This window comes from Dipodomys merriami, unplaced genomic scaffold (genome assembly GCF_024711535.1).
Source record: "Dipodomys merriami isolate MVZ:Mamm:240054 unplaced genomic scaffold, mDipMer1.0.p SCAF_433, whole genome shotgun sequence".
NCBI lineage: Eukaryota > Metazoa > Chordata > Mammalia > Rodentia > Heteromyidae > Dipodomys > Dipodomys merriami.
Window position 1 is genome coordinate 714,714 of NW_027205971.1, and position 14,056 is coordinate 728,769.

The 14,056-nt window shown below is 45.5% G+C and overlaps 1 long non-coding RNA gene across 1 annotated transcript in view; it reads left to right on the forward strand.

Annotated features, from left to right (window-relative positions):
- The window catches only part of LOC138807787 (uncharacterized), a 103,130-nt gene extending 89,759 nt beyond the window's left edge, over positions 1-13,371 (forward strand). The window contains exons 4-5 of the long non-coding RNA XR_011366280.1: positions 12,521-12,729; positions 13,296-13,371. This is a non-coding gene — a long non-coding RNA (uncharacterized lncRNA). The remainder of the gene's footprint in view (positions 1-12,520; positions 12,730-13,295) is intronic.
- Positions 13,372-14,056: the final 685 nt, after the last annotated feature.

Here is a 14,056-nt window from a genome sequence, read left to right on the forward strand (position 1 = left end):
TTGATTAATTAATTAATGGATTTACTTTTTACAAATTCCAAGTCTTGTGGGACCTTTCAGATCTTTCGTATGCTTGTGTGTATTATGGGCTGTCAAAAGAGGGCACGTGAGAGAAAGACCTGTCCTTCTCAAATTTGTGTAACTACCAAACTAAGAATTCCAAAGACCTCCTGGCTCTGAAGTTGACTCTTAGCACTGAACAAATACAGTTGATCAAGTTTAGAACATGGAGAAGATTAGGCATTAGGAGAGCAAAGAGTTTTGAAAAATATATAAAAACCTTAAAATTTCAACCTTTGTGCACTTAGAAAATGAGCCTTGGGACAAAAGTTCAGTTTTCTCTTAGTAGGATACTTAAACACACACACACACACACACACACACACACACACACACACACACACACACACACACATCCAGTTATATGTAACCACCTCCATTAGTATTAAAAATGATATAAGGATAGCTGGGCACAGTGGCTCATGCCTGTTATAACCTGTTATATTAGATACTTGGGAGGAGAGATTGGGGTATTGTGATTCAAGGCCATCCTGGCATAAAAGGACATGAAACTTCATCTAAATCAATTCCATACGTAGGATCACAGTCTAGGCTGATCCAGACATAAAGTGAGATCCTACTTTGAAAAGAAACAGGTCACAAAGAGGCTAGAGTGTGGTTCAAGTGGCAGAATATCTGCCTTGTCAGCCAGATGCCCAGAGTTCAAACCCCAGGACTGTCAAAATGAGACGATAAAATAATATCTTTATTTAGTGCTTACTTTATGCACCACTACTGTGCTTTTCGTCTCTATATAGTTTAATTCTTTCCACACCTGAGGGAGGTAGGTAATACTGTTAGGTTCATTTTGTAATTGAGAAAGAGTGTGGTGAGAGGAGAATGCGAATCTAGACAGTCTGGCTCCAGCATCCATCCTTCTCTTTACTTAAATCTAAACCTAAAATAATTTGCACATGGTATTAGGCAAGTCTCCTTTCCCTCCGAGTCTCTGTTCTTTAGGCTGTCATTTCAAGTCTTCAGAGTAGAGAATTTCAAAACCATTCCTCCCTATCTAGAGCGAGTTAAGGTTCCACGAGTTGCTATCTCTTCCCCTGACCTTGAGCAAAACTGGCCATTGAGAAAATGTTTCCTGGCCAAGATAACTTGAATAAAGATGTGGAGGGGGCGGTGAGCTGGCCATTTCAGACAGAATGCTTGTAGACAGGAGCAGCATTCTCCAAAAGAAGGCCGTACAGCCGCACAATGATGCCCGCCTCCCACCCCCCCTCCCCCGTGTGCTAAGAGGACTTGTCAAACGAAGGCTTTGAAGGAGTCACCGTTGATTGCCCATCTGAATTTAGCTGAGAGACGAGCTGCTCGGCCCGACATCAATGGCTGCTTCAGAGACTCGGGTTGTCTTCCTGGAGTGCAGTACAGCTGGTGGGCGTTCCAGCCGGGCTAGCACTTCACTGGTTTGCCATCCGTCAACCTGAGGAAGGCAAGGCCTCCCGCCATCTCACATTCTCCTAGCTCTGGATTGCTACAGGGGCCAGGATTGATGATGGCTCCTTCCAAAGCCGGAGGGCAGAATGGATGGAGGAGGCCACGATGAGGAAACCCTTGGCCATGCCATGTGTCTCTGGACCACTTTGCATCTTTTGTCTCGTGAGATATTCCCCATCGTGCAGCCAGATGGGGAATTCACAAAATGACTGAAATATAAGAGTATGCCCACCGTCCAGACAGGAGGATAAACGCCTCCACTGTCTTATTTCATCTTATTGTTTTGCTGAGATCCATCAGGGTGACTGAATGGTCTGCTTTACCTGGGACACTCGGGAATGACACCTGCTCTTCTGGCCTTGTTGGTATTAGGATGCCATTTCCTCCTCAGAAGAATGCATTGTCATTTCTATAAGCCCCTTCCTTATGCCTGCAACACCTGGGGTTGAACTCTGGAACATCACATTACATCTTCATGTAATGTGAGTCCAGAAATCTAAGCATTTCTTAGACTAGATTATTTTATGCAAATTGAAGAACTTCATAGTTTCATACGCCAAAACATATGAGTGTAATTCACAGGTCTATGGAGATGACATTATATATAGATATAGATGAAGCTATGTATGTATGTATGTATGTATGTATGTATGTATGTATGTATCTGTCTACCCATCAGTCCATCACTCTCTCCCTCCCTTTCTCCCTCCCTTCCTCCTTCCCTACCTCCCTTCCTCCCTCTCTCTCTTTTTCTCCATCCAGGGTACCTGACATTTAGTAAGTGTTCAGGAAAATGATAAGTTTTACCCCTTTATGTTTTCACTTGTAAAATGACAAAAAACAATATCTCAATGTTGCTGACAACATATGAGCTTCTTAGTGAATGGTGGTTATCATCTTAATTTTGCCAAGTCTAAAAGCCCTGTTTACCAAAGGATCCTCTGAAAACTCTTCCTGTATCTCAGGCAAAATAAGTGGTTGTCTCCTGTATGCAATGCTTTTAATTCATTTGTTGTGGCTAACGATTTCAAGAAGAGACAGTGCCATCCCCTGCATCTTGGAAGAGGTCCTAGAGAAATCGACCTTGCTGTAACCTCTAAAGGCACTCTCCAAGGTCCTGAAGCATCATCATCTCATTTTGTATCCGGAAAGGCATTTTGAGACACTCATTTTTGTAGTAGACAAATAGAGGGTTTGTGTTCAATGAGTATCATGGCCCTGCAATTGAGAGGGAAAAAAAGAGCTGAAATATTAATAGATCTTACCAACTGCTGGGTGATTATAGAGTTGAAAAGGCACAGGAAGCCTTTGAGATAGAATTGCTATGTGCTAGCCCAGAAATGATAGGAGAGAAAAAGCCGAGGGCTGGAAGGGTGGCTGCCCAAATTGAACCAGGTTACTATTTGAGGGCGGAGGCCATATTTTCTTTCTGTTTTTAGGTGAATTGTGCCTTTAGGATTCTCAGTGAGACAGTTCTGTCCATGATGGAGGAATTCACCAAACACTAGGTTGCATTAGATGAGAAAGTGGGAATGGCTTTGTCTAACAGTCTCTTCACCTCAGCCTGCACATAAGCTTCACAACTTAGATACAGGAACACACTCCTGTGTGGCCTTGGGACCTGTTCTCTGGATCTGCCTGCCATAGCTCCTTGTCTTGTGGAGTGAGGGGTACACTGAGCTGCAAGTTAGAGTCCTCTGTAGAGCTGTTAGCAAGCAGACAAGAGGCGTATGATTACTGGTGCAGGGAATGGCTTAGACACATCAGGGCCAAGGCACCTGTTCTCTGCTCAGCCCATCCCTCTTTTTCTCATCTTGTCACCTTGTGTCCATGACATCAGACTTATACTCTGTCATCTCAAGGCAGAAAGAACAGGCAGAGGGGAAAGGCACAGGCACCACTGTGCCCCTCTTTCTGGAAATGAAAATGTATTCTTAACACTACCTTCTTAGTAGATGTACATTCATTGGCTGTACCCAGGTCACATGACCACCCTTAGCTGCAAGAGAAGCTGGTCAGAGAGTACCAGATTATAGTGATCAATTACGATTCCTTTTCTGGATAAAATTTGGTGCTGTTGTTAAGAAAGAGGAGTTGATATCAATGCATCACTTGTCAGTAACTGTCCTTTTCCTTCTTACAATCTGAAGTTGTATTCCTGGGAAAATTTAGTTCTGGAATTATTGTTTGTACTTTGAGAGTTATGAACTATGTGATTGGATGCTTAGGAAATATTGCAATGAATAAACAACTGAGCCAATTTCTGCTGAATTATCCAGTAGACCAAGTAGTAATCTCATCTTCTGTTAATATATCTTGGTTTGGGGCTAGGATTTTTTTGATGCAAATATACTTTAATTTGAATATACTTTAATCTGAGGGCCTGTTTCTAATAATGAGGATTTCAGCTACCAGTAGGTGGGCAAGGGTAAATGTTACTTTTTATAGTATCGGGCTGTGCAGTATCCTTATTGCTTTTCAGTTTTATGGGGGTGAATCCTAGCATATCAACCTTAGGTGAAATCTTTGATTAATGATAACTAACAGGTAGAATTTATTCAACTCTTCCTGAGTAGTAGAACCATTTATCAGTAGTGGGCATTCTACTGGACTTTAAGATGGCCAGTTCTTTCAGTCCTTATGACAAAAGGATGAGGTATGTATTATGATAATTCCCAAGTTCAGAGATGGAAATTAAGATCTAAAACTGTAGAGTAACACATTCAAATTCATGAATATTCAAGTCAAGGCACTTAGATTCACATCCAGACTGCCTGCTTTCAGAGCACACACACTTCTATTCTTAGACAAGATGGCCTCTGTAATAATAATAGCTATTGTTGATTGAGTGTATTTATGCAAAACTAGCACTGTGTAGAATGCCTTTATTGTGTGCATGTTCTTGGCACTTATGTTCGTTTTTCACAGCAACTTTATGAAGTAACTATGATGAATGTCTCCACTCTGCAGCTAGAAATCAAGGCAGAATGCTGGAGGGAACTGCCCCAGATAATACAGAGCTTGTGTAGAGAGAACTCAAGTCTACGTTGGTCCTGAGCTCAAGAACTTTTCTTGTGTCATTCTGCATCACTGAGTTCAGTTCTCTCCAAATGCCTCATTGTAGATGAAGGTCAAAAGGAAGAGGAAGAGAAGAGGCTCACAGGGGTGGATTCCATGTCAGGAAGTTTATGATGCCAAACTCCATCACTCCATTAAAATTATATATTTATATATATATTATATATATATATATATGATGACATGCAAAGGCCCTATAATCAGGAGACCATAGTAGCTTCACCAAGATAAAGCATAGTTCTTTCTTATGTAACTAGAACTATTTTCCATTCATGGATTCAAACCATGTATTCCACTTATAATTTCTTAGCTAGCAGAAAGGAGAAAGGAAATGTAGTGAGAAAGCAACTTGCTTTTAAGGAATATCTCTTTATATCTATATAGATATATATCCATACCTATATCTATCTCTCTAGATCTCTCTATATCTATATATTTATATCTATATCTATCTATAGATAGATTTATCTACACGTACTTGGCCAAAGTGTAATATGGGGCCTTTGAGGCCTTTCCCAGCTACAAAGTAGGCTGGGAAATGCCTAACCACTTGGTCATATGCCTTGGGAAGGGAAGGAGAGGATAGCACTCATTGGTGAATAATCACTAGTCAGGTTGGATAAGGATTTGCTGCACAGTGCAAACTTGGGAAAGGCCAATCTTAAGGAAGGCTAGAAGTATCAGGATGTGGGACCATACACTGACAAGATGAACACTGGTACACAGGAAGCACCCTGAAAAAAATCCTTAGAACTAAAAATATGGGCCCAGTGAAAGAATCAAATACTTAGAACTTTGAGGGAGGGAGCTGGATGGGTGCCCTGTGATAGTTCTGGAATGGACCGTATGGCTGAAGGCAGGGGCAGGGAATAGGAAACGTGAATTTTCAGCGTGCAATGGAGATAGTGCCTGTGCACTTGTGTCTCACGTCGGCTCCGCCATGGCGGCTCCTCTGCCAGACTCCTGCAGCCTGGATTCCTCTGGGCAGAGGAAGCAGAGGTTTATGGGTGGGAGCTTTTGGAATCCATATCTATGGGAGAAGGGAGAGAAAGGGACCAGGATGGAGAAAAGAAAGAAGCCAGCTGTAATATGGTCTCAACGGGAGACATGGCCAATCTTACGGAGGTGGGAGGGGGAGAGGGTGGGTCTGAAGGTGGCCTGATCAGAGTTTGTGTTCCCTCTGACACTCAGTGATTGGCTGGCCAGAGAACGGGGGATGCATTGAGCGTGACCTCAGATGAGGAAGCTCTCTTTAGTGGAGGCAATGAAGGGCTGTTTGCAGGGCTCTGCCTTCCATAAGAACCCCTGCAGATAAGAAAGTAAGTCCTTCATTTCAGAAAAGGGGTCTTGGGGGTCTCCCAGAGCATCCACCTCATCCTCCAACCAACACGCCATCCTCCACATCTCCACCACAGAGTCTCTCCATACTGAGGACTGTGGGCTCTGCCACAGCCTCTTTCTTCTAGTCTCATATTTTGGATTGATTAGATTTCATTATCATTGAATAAACAAGTTTCCTGTCTGTTATCCGCTGCTAGGCATCAGTTGTTGGCTGGAGAGAACCGTCATGGGGTCAAATGGCAAAAGACTGAATGGGACAAGTCAATGGAGACCCACTCAGAAGGAGGAGAAATGAGGAGACAAAATCAAGTTCCTCTTTTCTTCACTTAAAAGGAGACAATTCATCCTGGAGCAGAATGGGGGTGGGGGGAAGGGAAGTTTTAATCTAATTTGTCAACCTCACCATTTTGCCCCACGTTAGCCCTACCTCCAAGATCCCTCTTTCTTTCTGTTGAATTTGCTAATTTTCGATTTACCAAGATGGCTGCCTTTCAGATGAGGGAAAGATCGCAGTTTGATCTGATTTGGAGTTTTGATTGTTGTTGTTGGTTTTTTTTTTTCCTCCACCTCCCCTCCTCCCTCAGCATAACAGCTCACACATCTGAGGACTGGAGCTAAAAAAGTGACTTTTAAAAGACTTCTCATTGGCAAAGAAATCAATGGGAAGAAATTGCTCCCTCCACATCTCTCTCCAGCCTGCCTTTAATTTCTCTCCCTTTCCAATCTCCTGCTAGGGAAGTTTTGTCGGAGGCCATCCAACACATTCTGTCAGAAAGTTGCCTTGTTAAGGGTTTGGGGTCCTGCTGGGTAAGCTAAAGAAGAAGTGAGATATTTTTTCCCCCCACAGTCTTGGCAATTAACTCAGCTCAACCAAGGGGTGGAATCAAAGAATTGTACCAAGGAGACAGAATCCCAAGGCAGTACACCGTGTCATCAACAGCGTTGTGGCTAAAACAAACCTCATGGCAGCCTCCAAGGATCAAGCCTCCAGCAGGGATGGTACTATGTCAAGGCAGAGATCAGAGAGGGATGACCTTTCAAAGGAGATGCAGAAGAAGGGGTCAGGTATGCCGTGTGCCTTCTTCAACATGCTCAGTGTCTCAAGAGCTATGGTCTCTCAGAAAAGCCACTTAAGTGTCTCTGAGCCTTTTTACTCACTGTGGAACAGGTGAATGCAGTCTAGGTGTATGGTGATGTTAGCTAACAAGGTGATAGGTGAGAGGCACAGGCCCTCTGGGTCTCTGGGGCTGGAATGGAAGGTTCTCAGAGCATGAAGCAGTACCAGTGGCTCTCTTGTCACTCTTTGTCTCTGTCTGGGGACAGCTCCATTCTCCTTACAACTTCTTCACTCTCCATTTTTCCAGCTCATTTAAATAGTAGCTTACCTAAGGTTTTTTTTTTTTTAATAGTACTGGGTTTGAGCTTAGGGCCTTGGACTTGATTTACTGCTGAGCCACGCCTCCAGCTCTTTATTGCACTGGTTCATTTTGAGATAAGGTCCCAGGCTCCTACTCTGTTGTAGGCCTGGGCTGTGAGTTCCTGATTTTAGGCTTCCCATCACTGCTAGGATAACAGGCATCTGCACCACCACTCTTCAGTTCTCAGGTGAGAAAGGGATCTCTTGAACTGTTGTGCTCAGCCTAACTCAAACTATAAGCCTCTGCATTTCAGCCTCCCAACTAGCGAGGATTACAGGCATGAGTCACTGGTGCCAGGCTTGCCTTTTAAAGCAGGTCCAACCCTAGTCTACTTTGGGATTGTCCCACTTCCCTTCCACTTAACTACGAAAAAGACCTCCTACTTTTCTTAGTTATAATTCTCAGAGGGAATCTGATTGATCCAACTCATCTTGATATATATATATATATACATAGCCTCTGGATTGGCCATCTTCAGGTCAGGTGATGAAATCCAAGCCAATCAGTGGCCCTTCAAAAGATCACTCCTGTGCATGGTTTGGTTAAGACTGCCCAGTCAGAAGCGATTGGGGCAGGGCAGTTCAAGACCTGCCTACAAGGTACTTAATACATTTGATAAAACACAAACGTTCTATCAAAATTATTTAAGTCCTAGGACTTAAAGTCCTGGCCCCAACCCATTTTATTGGGTTCACTTTTCCTTGGTTTCCATTTTTACCTTCCTGAGCGAAGGGTTGGGCTACAGTTTGCAATACTCCAACCACCCTTCCCAGGACATCCTTTCAGCAAATGGCCCAATGAAATGGTGGGACACAACAAGGGCAGGAGGGAGAGGGGAAGAGAAAGCCCCTGGGGGGAGGAAAGATGGAGAGAGACAGCAGGTGGGTTTGTTGGTGCCAGCACTGGCCATTTCCAAGTGGAGATGTCCTGGAGGGGGAGGGGGTATACAAATGGGATGAAGACAGCCAATCAGAGTGCAGGTGTGTGTGTGGGGGTGGGGTGGGGGGAGGTATGGATGGGCAGAACCTCCGATCTACATCCTGTAGAGTTTCTCTTCTTGCAGCAATATTGTAGAAACGTACAGAGCAAAAGGGAGCACAGTGGAATAAAATACGGTGTAATTCCATTTGTCTTATTTACTGAGAAAATCTGATGATAATTTATCACTAGGAAAGGTTTAGTGAGTTTTGTCATTCTTTTTAATGTGCCCTGAAGGAGAGATTCTACTCTACCATTGAGTAATTAAAAAATAAAAATAAAACAACCACATTAGTCTCGAAGCCACAAGTCGGGTGCACACTTTAGAAGATGAGGACCTGGGAGAAAAGCCATCCAGAAAGAATTTTTATGACAAAAGCCCCATGTCCAAACACAAAAAGAACACACTATGCCACCCATAACATGTATATGTTTCTCTCGATTCAAGATAGCATGAGTGCACATGCGTCGTTCACTCACCTTGTCACACCTAGAGGTGGACACAAAGCCACAAAGACACACGAGCCGAGAATACGTACCAGCACACATACACATAGAGACACACCTACAATCACATGTGCAGACACACTGGCCCACCGACTTCATGACTCACGCATATTCTCACATGCACATCCACGGTGTAACAACAGGCATGCAACCATACCTGTACAGTCTCATCCACACGCTGAGAAGACCACACATGCACACGCGCAGAACCAGGATTCGCCATGTCCTAGGGTTTGTTTTTTCCCCCAGTGATCTTGATTCTAAATCCCTCGTCTCTGTTCTTGACTCTGTACTTTGTCTGCTTCTTTCTCTTGCTGGCTTCCTCTGCTGGGTGGCAAGCTCCCAAGGGGGACTGTGTCCATCTTGTTTGCGCTATCCCTTAGCATCCAGAGCGTAGCCTGGCCCAGAGCTGCTCCTTTGTGGAAGAAAAATGGGTTCATTCTCCTCCCAAGTGTGGGCGATCGTACCCATCTCAGCATTGCCAAACAAAAAAAAACCAAAACAAGGCATGTTTGGGAACAGGGAGTGGAACGTCAGCCGAGTGAGTAGGCTGGGGAAGGAGGCTGAGCAGCGGGTGTGAGAGGCCAACACGTCCACGCAGGACATCTCAGTGGGTGTTCAGGGACAGACCCATGGCAGGAGCTCATGATGAGGTCACTCATGGTGAGGTACCCGGCCAAGATGACCCCAGTCCTCCTCGGCTGCTTGTGTTCATGGCCTGGGGTGGTATCCCGATGTTGAGTGTGGGCTGGGTGGGCTTAATGGCTCTTCCAAGCAGAAGGGACGCAGGGGTGAGGGAGGGAACAGCCAGTGTGTGCTGGAACACACTGAGTCAGGACAGGTGCAGCCTGATGGAGGGCCAGCAGGGCGAAGGGTGGAAGGTGTGAGAACATGGGCTTTGGAATGGAACACACCGCCATCCCTATTCTGTCCCCCCCCCCCCCCCCGTGCCTCTTTCTAGCTGGGCATCCTTAGGCAAGTGGATTCACCCTTCTTGGCTCTGGTTTTGTTAACGATAGAATGAGGATACCAAAGCTCACCTTCCAGGATTGTTGGGAGGATTTTTGGAGAGTACTTAGCAGAGTATCTGTGAGACTCTTTTTTTTTTTTTTTGTTGGTTGTGGGCTTGAACTCTGGGCCTGGGTGCTGTCCCTCAGCTCTTCAGCTCAAGGCGAGCGCTCTACCACTTGAGCTACAGCGCCACTTCCTTAGCAGAGTATCTGGTACTTAGTCATACTCAGTAAATGCTCCTCAAATTAGCAAGAGAACTAGAGCCAACTGTAGAGGGCGATCTGGTGCCTTTTAGGGATGGAGCAGAAGGTCAACACTTGACCAGTTCCATTCCTGGAAAAGCAAAGGAATGTTTGATCGGGGAGACTTGTGGAAAATTCCACCGGATGACTGAACTTCTAGAAAGATGTTTTTTCCCCTTTTAAAACAAGAGATTTGAGCTGAGATCTGGTAGGCCCATGCCTGGAATCCTAGCTACCTAGGAAGCTGAGATCTGAGAATCATGGTTTAAGACCAGCCTAAAGAGACAAATTCAAGAGACTCTGATCCAATTAACCAGCACTGGAGGGATGGCTCAAATGGCAGGGCACCAGCCTCGAGTGAAAAAGCTAAAGGGAGAGCTCGAGACCCTGAGTTCAAACCTCAACACAAGCATACAAGTTGAGAAAATGACTTTTGAATGACCTGAGAAGCTGCTGCTGGCAGTTGTGATGCATGGGGCTGTGAAATCTGTTCTGCCACCCTGAGGAGATGGTCCAGCCTAAGGCTAAAAGGCCAGCAGGAGGACGGTGGAGTGGAAAAGCAGAAATGTCCTTTGTGTCATGGTGAAGCTGCTACCGATGGAGCCATTTTAAAGAACGATGCTATTAAATGCAGCTGAACGCATTGCTAAGGGGACTGTGTCTCTGGAGGAAGATGCAGCCGGGCAGATATCAGGAGGAGGGGGTAGAAGAGACTGTGTAGTGTGGCTGCAGGCAAGGGCGGAAGTTTCCAGAATTCCATCCAGTGCAACTACAACGACAGAGGTGAGAAATGGGGCAAAGTGCTCTCCATTTCCAACCAAGCGATTTCTTGCCATGTTTCCAGACTTCTTGATGCAGAAGCAGAAAGCAGTGAATGACAAGGCAGAACTCAAAGAACTCAGGGCCCCGAGCAAGATGGGGGCCATTGGAAAGGTGCAAAACTCTTGGTATCTCTAGGAGCAGCAAGAGCCCCAGTAAACAGGGCCGGCACCCTTCAGACATTGGGATAAAATTCTCACTCATCCTGGATGAGTGGTCTCCTCCTCCTCCCTCCATCTAGGTCTCAGATTCCGGGATAAATGGGAGGTCTTGCTTGTTATTACTGAGGACATACTGGAGCACGTGTTAATCTTCAGCAATGCAGCATTTCTCATGTACTTCCATTTAGCAGTCTTGTCTCTTATTAAATCTAATTAGTTTCTCCGCCGCGAAGAGATGGAGGAAAGAATTCTCCAAATGAAAATGTGTAGCTGGGGTCAGGATGAGCGGAAGGATCTTGTCCGGCATTTACTGTCACTTCCTGCAGGGGCTCCCAGGGGTGGGTTCCCCAGCTTGGGATCCCCCCACCCCTGGTTCCAGCCATATTGAGGATGACAGCCATTGGCAGAAGGGAAGCAGGATCTTAGAAGGTGTAAGGTGGCTTCTTTACCCAGTTGAGGACACAGAGTCCTGGCGAGGAGGGCGTGACTCAGGTCACAGCCAGCTGGAGACAGAAGTAGGGACACAATGCTGTTCATTACCAGCCACTGGTCTGTTACTTTCTTGGCTGGGTTGAGAATCCCCAGCCGTAGACTTTTCTTTTGTTGGTGGTGGGCCTTGAACTCTGGGTCTGGGCGCTGTCCCTCAGCTCTTCAGTTCAAGGCTAGCACTCTATCACTTGAGTCACAGTGCCACTTCAGGTTTTCTAAGTGGTTTATTGGAGATAAGAGTCACACAGGATTTTGTGCCTGGGCTGGCTTTGAACCGGGATCCTCAGATCTCAGCCTCCTGAGTAGCTAGGATGACACATGTGAGCCACTGGCGCCCCGCCCAGCCATAGACTTTTGATGCCATGGATATATGAGAAAGTTGCTAGTGAATTGTCCACGCTGCCCACTCACCCCTGTGGAAACATGTCTGCCCCTGTTCAACCTTTCGGCATCTCCAGTGCTGGAAGCCTCCAGCAGAGTGAAGGAGTTATGATGCAAACATGGCCGTGAGTCTTGCTTGAGTTGTGAGATGTCATGAGTTTGACGTCAGACTGGGACGATTGGGAACTGCTCAAATCCAGTGCAAAGCCGTGGGCAGCTCGACAGCTCTGGCGGACTTAGGCAAGTACAGATGGGTAAAGGCTGGAGAAATAATCAGAAAAATCCACACAGCTACCCTTGGTGGGAACAGCAGAAGGGAATGCCCAGGACTGTAGAAGAAGGAAAGAGACTCCAGGGAGAATTGATGAAACTCATCTTAATGAACTCACTATAAAAGTTAAATATGAGGTGATACATCTCCACAGTATATGGAGATGTAATTCGGTTTAAAGAATTATACTCTTGTCTCAAATAAATCAATGATACGTTCTTGGACTTAAGAGCATGGAATTATAGCAACTTAATTATAACGCAATTTTTTTTAACCATGACGTATAAACATATTTTCATGATTTTAAATTTAATTTTCAAGATAAAGTCCCAGGCAAAACTTTCTTCCCACCGGGCGCCAGTAGCTCACACCTGTCATCCTAGCTACTAAGGAGAAGAGAGATCTGGAAGATGATCATTTGGAGCCAGCGTCAGAAAAAGCCAGGAGACTCCATCTCCAAAACAACTAGCAAAAAGCTGGTCTGGAAGTGGTGCTCAAGTGGCAGAGCACCAGCCACACAAACCAACCTGGTAAGCATGAGGTCTTGCTGTAATTCACACACCACAGATGAGGAAATGGAGGGTTAGTGGGGTTAAGTGTCTGGAAAGGCATATATTCAGGATTTCAATTCTGATTTGTCTGGACCCATGTTTCGCGTCCTTTTGACTTGTAATGGTGCATGGAAGCCTTTTGCCCACATACTGTGTGTCGGTCAGGCTTGGGGGAGTAGAGATGGAAATCCAAGGCTCCCAAAACATTTGGGACAAGATGAACGATCAGATTCTAATGCCACTATTTGCTCTTTGTGCTTCTGCAATCATATTCCTGAGGAGGAGAGAATAATAGGATAGATAATTGTAAGTGGATTAAAGCCTACAAAGCATTGTCTCTGATATTAGTGTTTGTGTGCATGCATGTGCAGGTGTGTACGTGTGGGAATGTGTGTAGGTATGCAGAGACATGCATTCATATTCTCTCTCTCTCTCTCTCTCTCTCTCTCTCTCTCTCTCTCTCTCTCTCTCTCTCTCTCCCTCTCCCCCTCTCTCTCTCTCCCCCTCCCTCTTTCCGGATTTGTTGGAATATTTTGCCTACATAGAATAAATCTGACACCAAGAGACCAGACTTGGTAATTTATCATCCAAACGGGCAATTTTGCTCAGGACAAACAGGACATCCGTCAGTCATAATGTTGTTGCAAGTGTGGACCGGAACTGTACTAGCAACACTGGGATGAGTCATCCCCAGAATTATCCTGCAGATCAATTATCCTACATCTGTATGCAGCACTGCCTTGGAGTTCATTCCAGAGCTTGAAGATACTGGGGCCTCTCACAGGCCCAGTCCTGATTTGCTTACCACACAGCCCCAAGCCCCGAGACATCCACTCATCCATGTTTCGGGGCTTGGCAAGGCTATCCTCAGGCAGAGGTTCTCTTACCTTGGCTTCCCACCTAGCTGGGATTTCAGGTGTGTACCACCAGGCCCCACCACCCGTTTTTGTATTAACAGGAAAAGAACCTTTGCTATCTCCCGATTCTCCACAGCATCCTTGCGAGCGTAACAGTCTAGACATCAAGGTTCCTGTTTCTTAGGAACCTGGGATCAGAAGCCGAAATACCAATGGCTCTATCCAGTGCAGAGAGAATTTAGGGTTCAGAGTGGGTTAGGAACTTGCCCCTGGTCCCAGAGCTACTAAGTGTCCAAGGCTAGATCTCAGCTCTGTGTAAGTCCAAAGTCTGTTATCAAGGCAGATCTCAAAAGTAGAATCTTTCTTCTGAGGGTCTGGGTATGCAACGGATGTGGGAAACAGAAGATTAAGAACTATAACCAGGAAGTAGGGGGGGGTAGGGGGGAGCA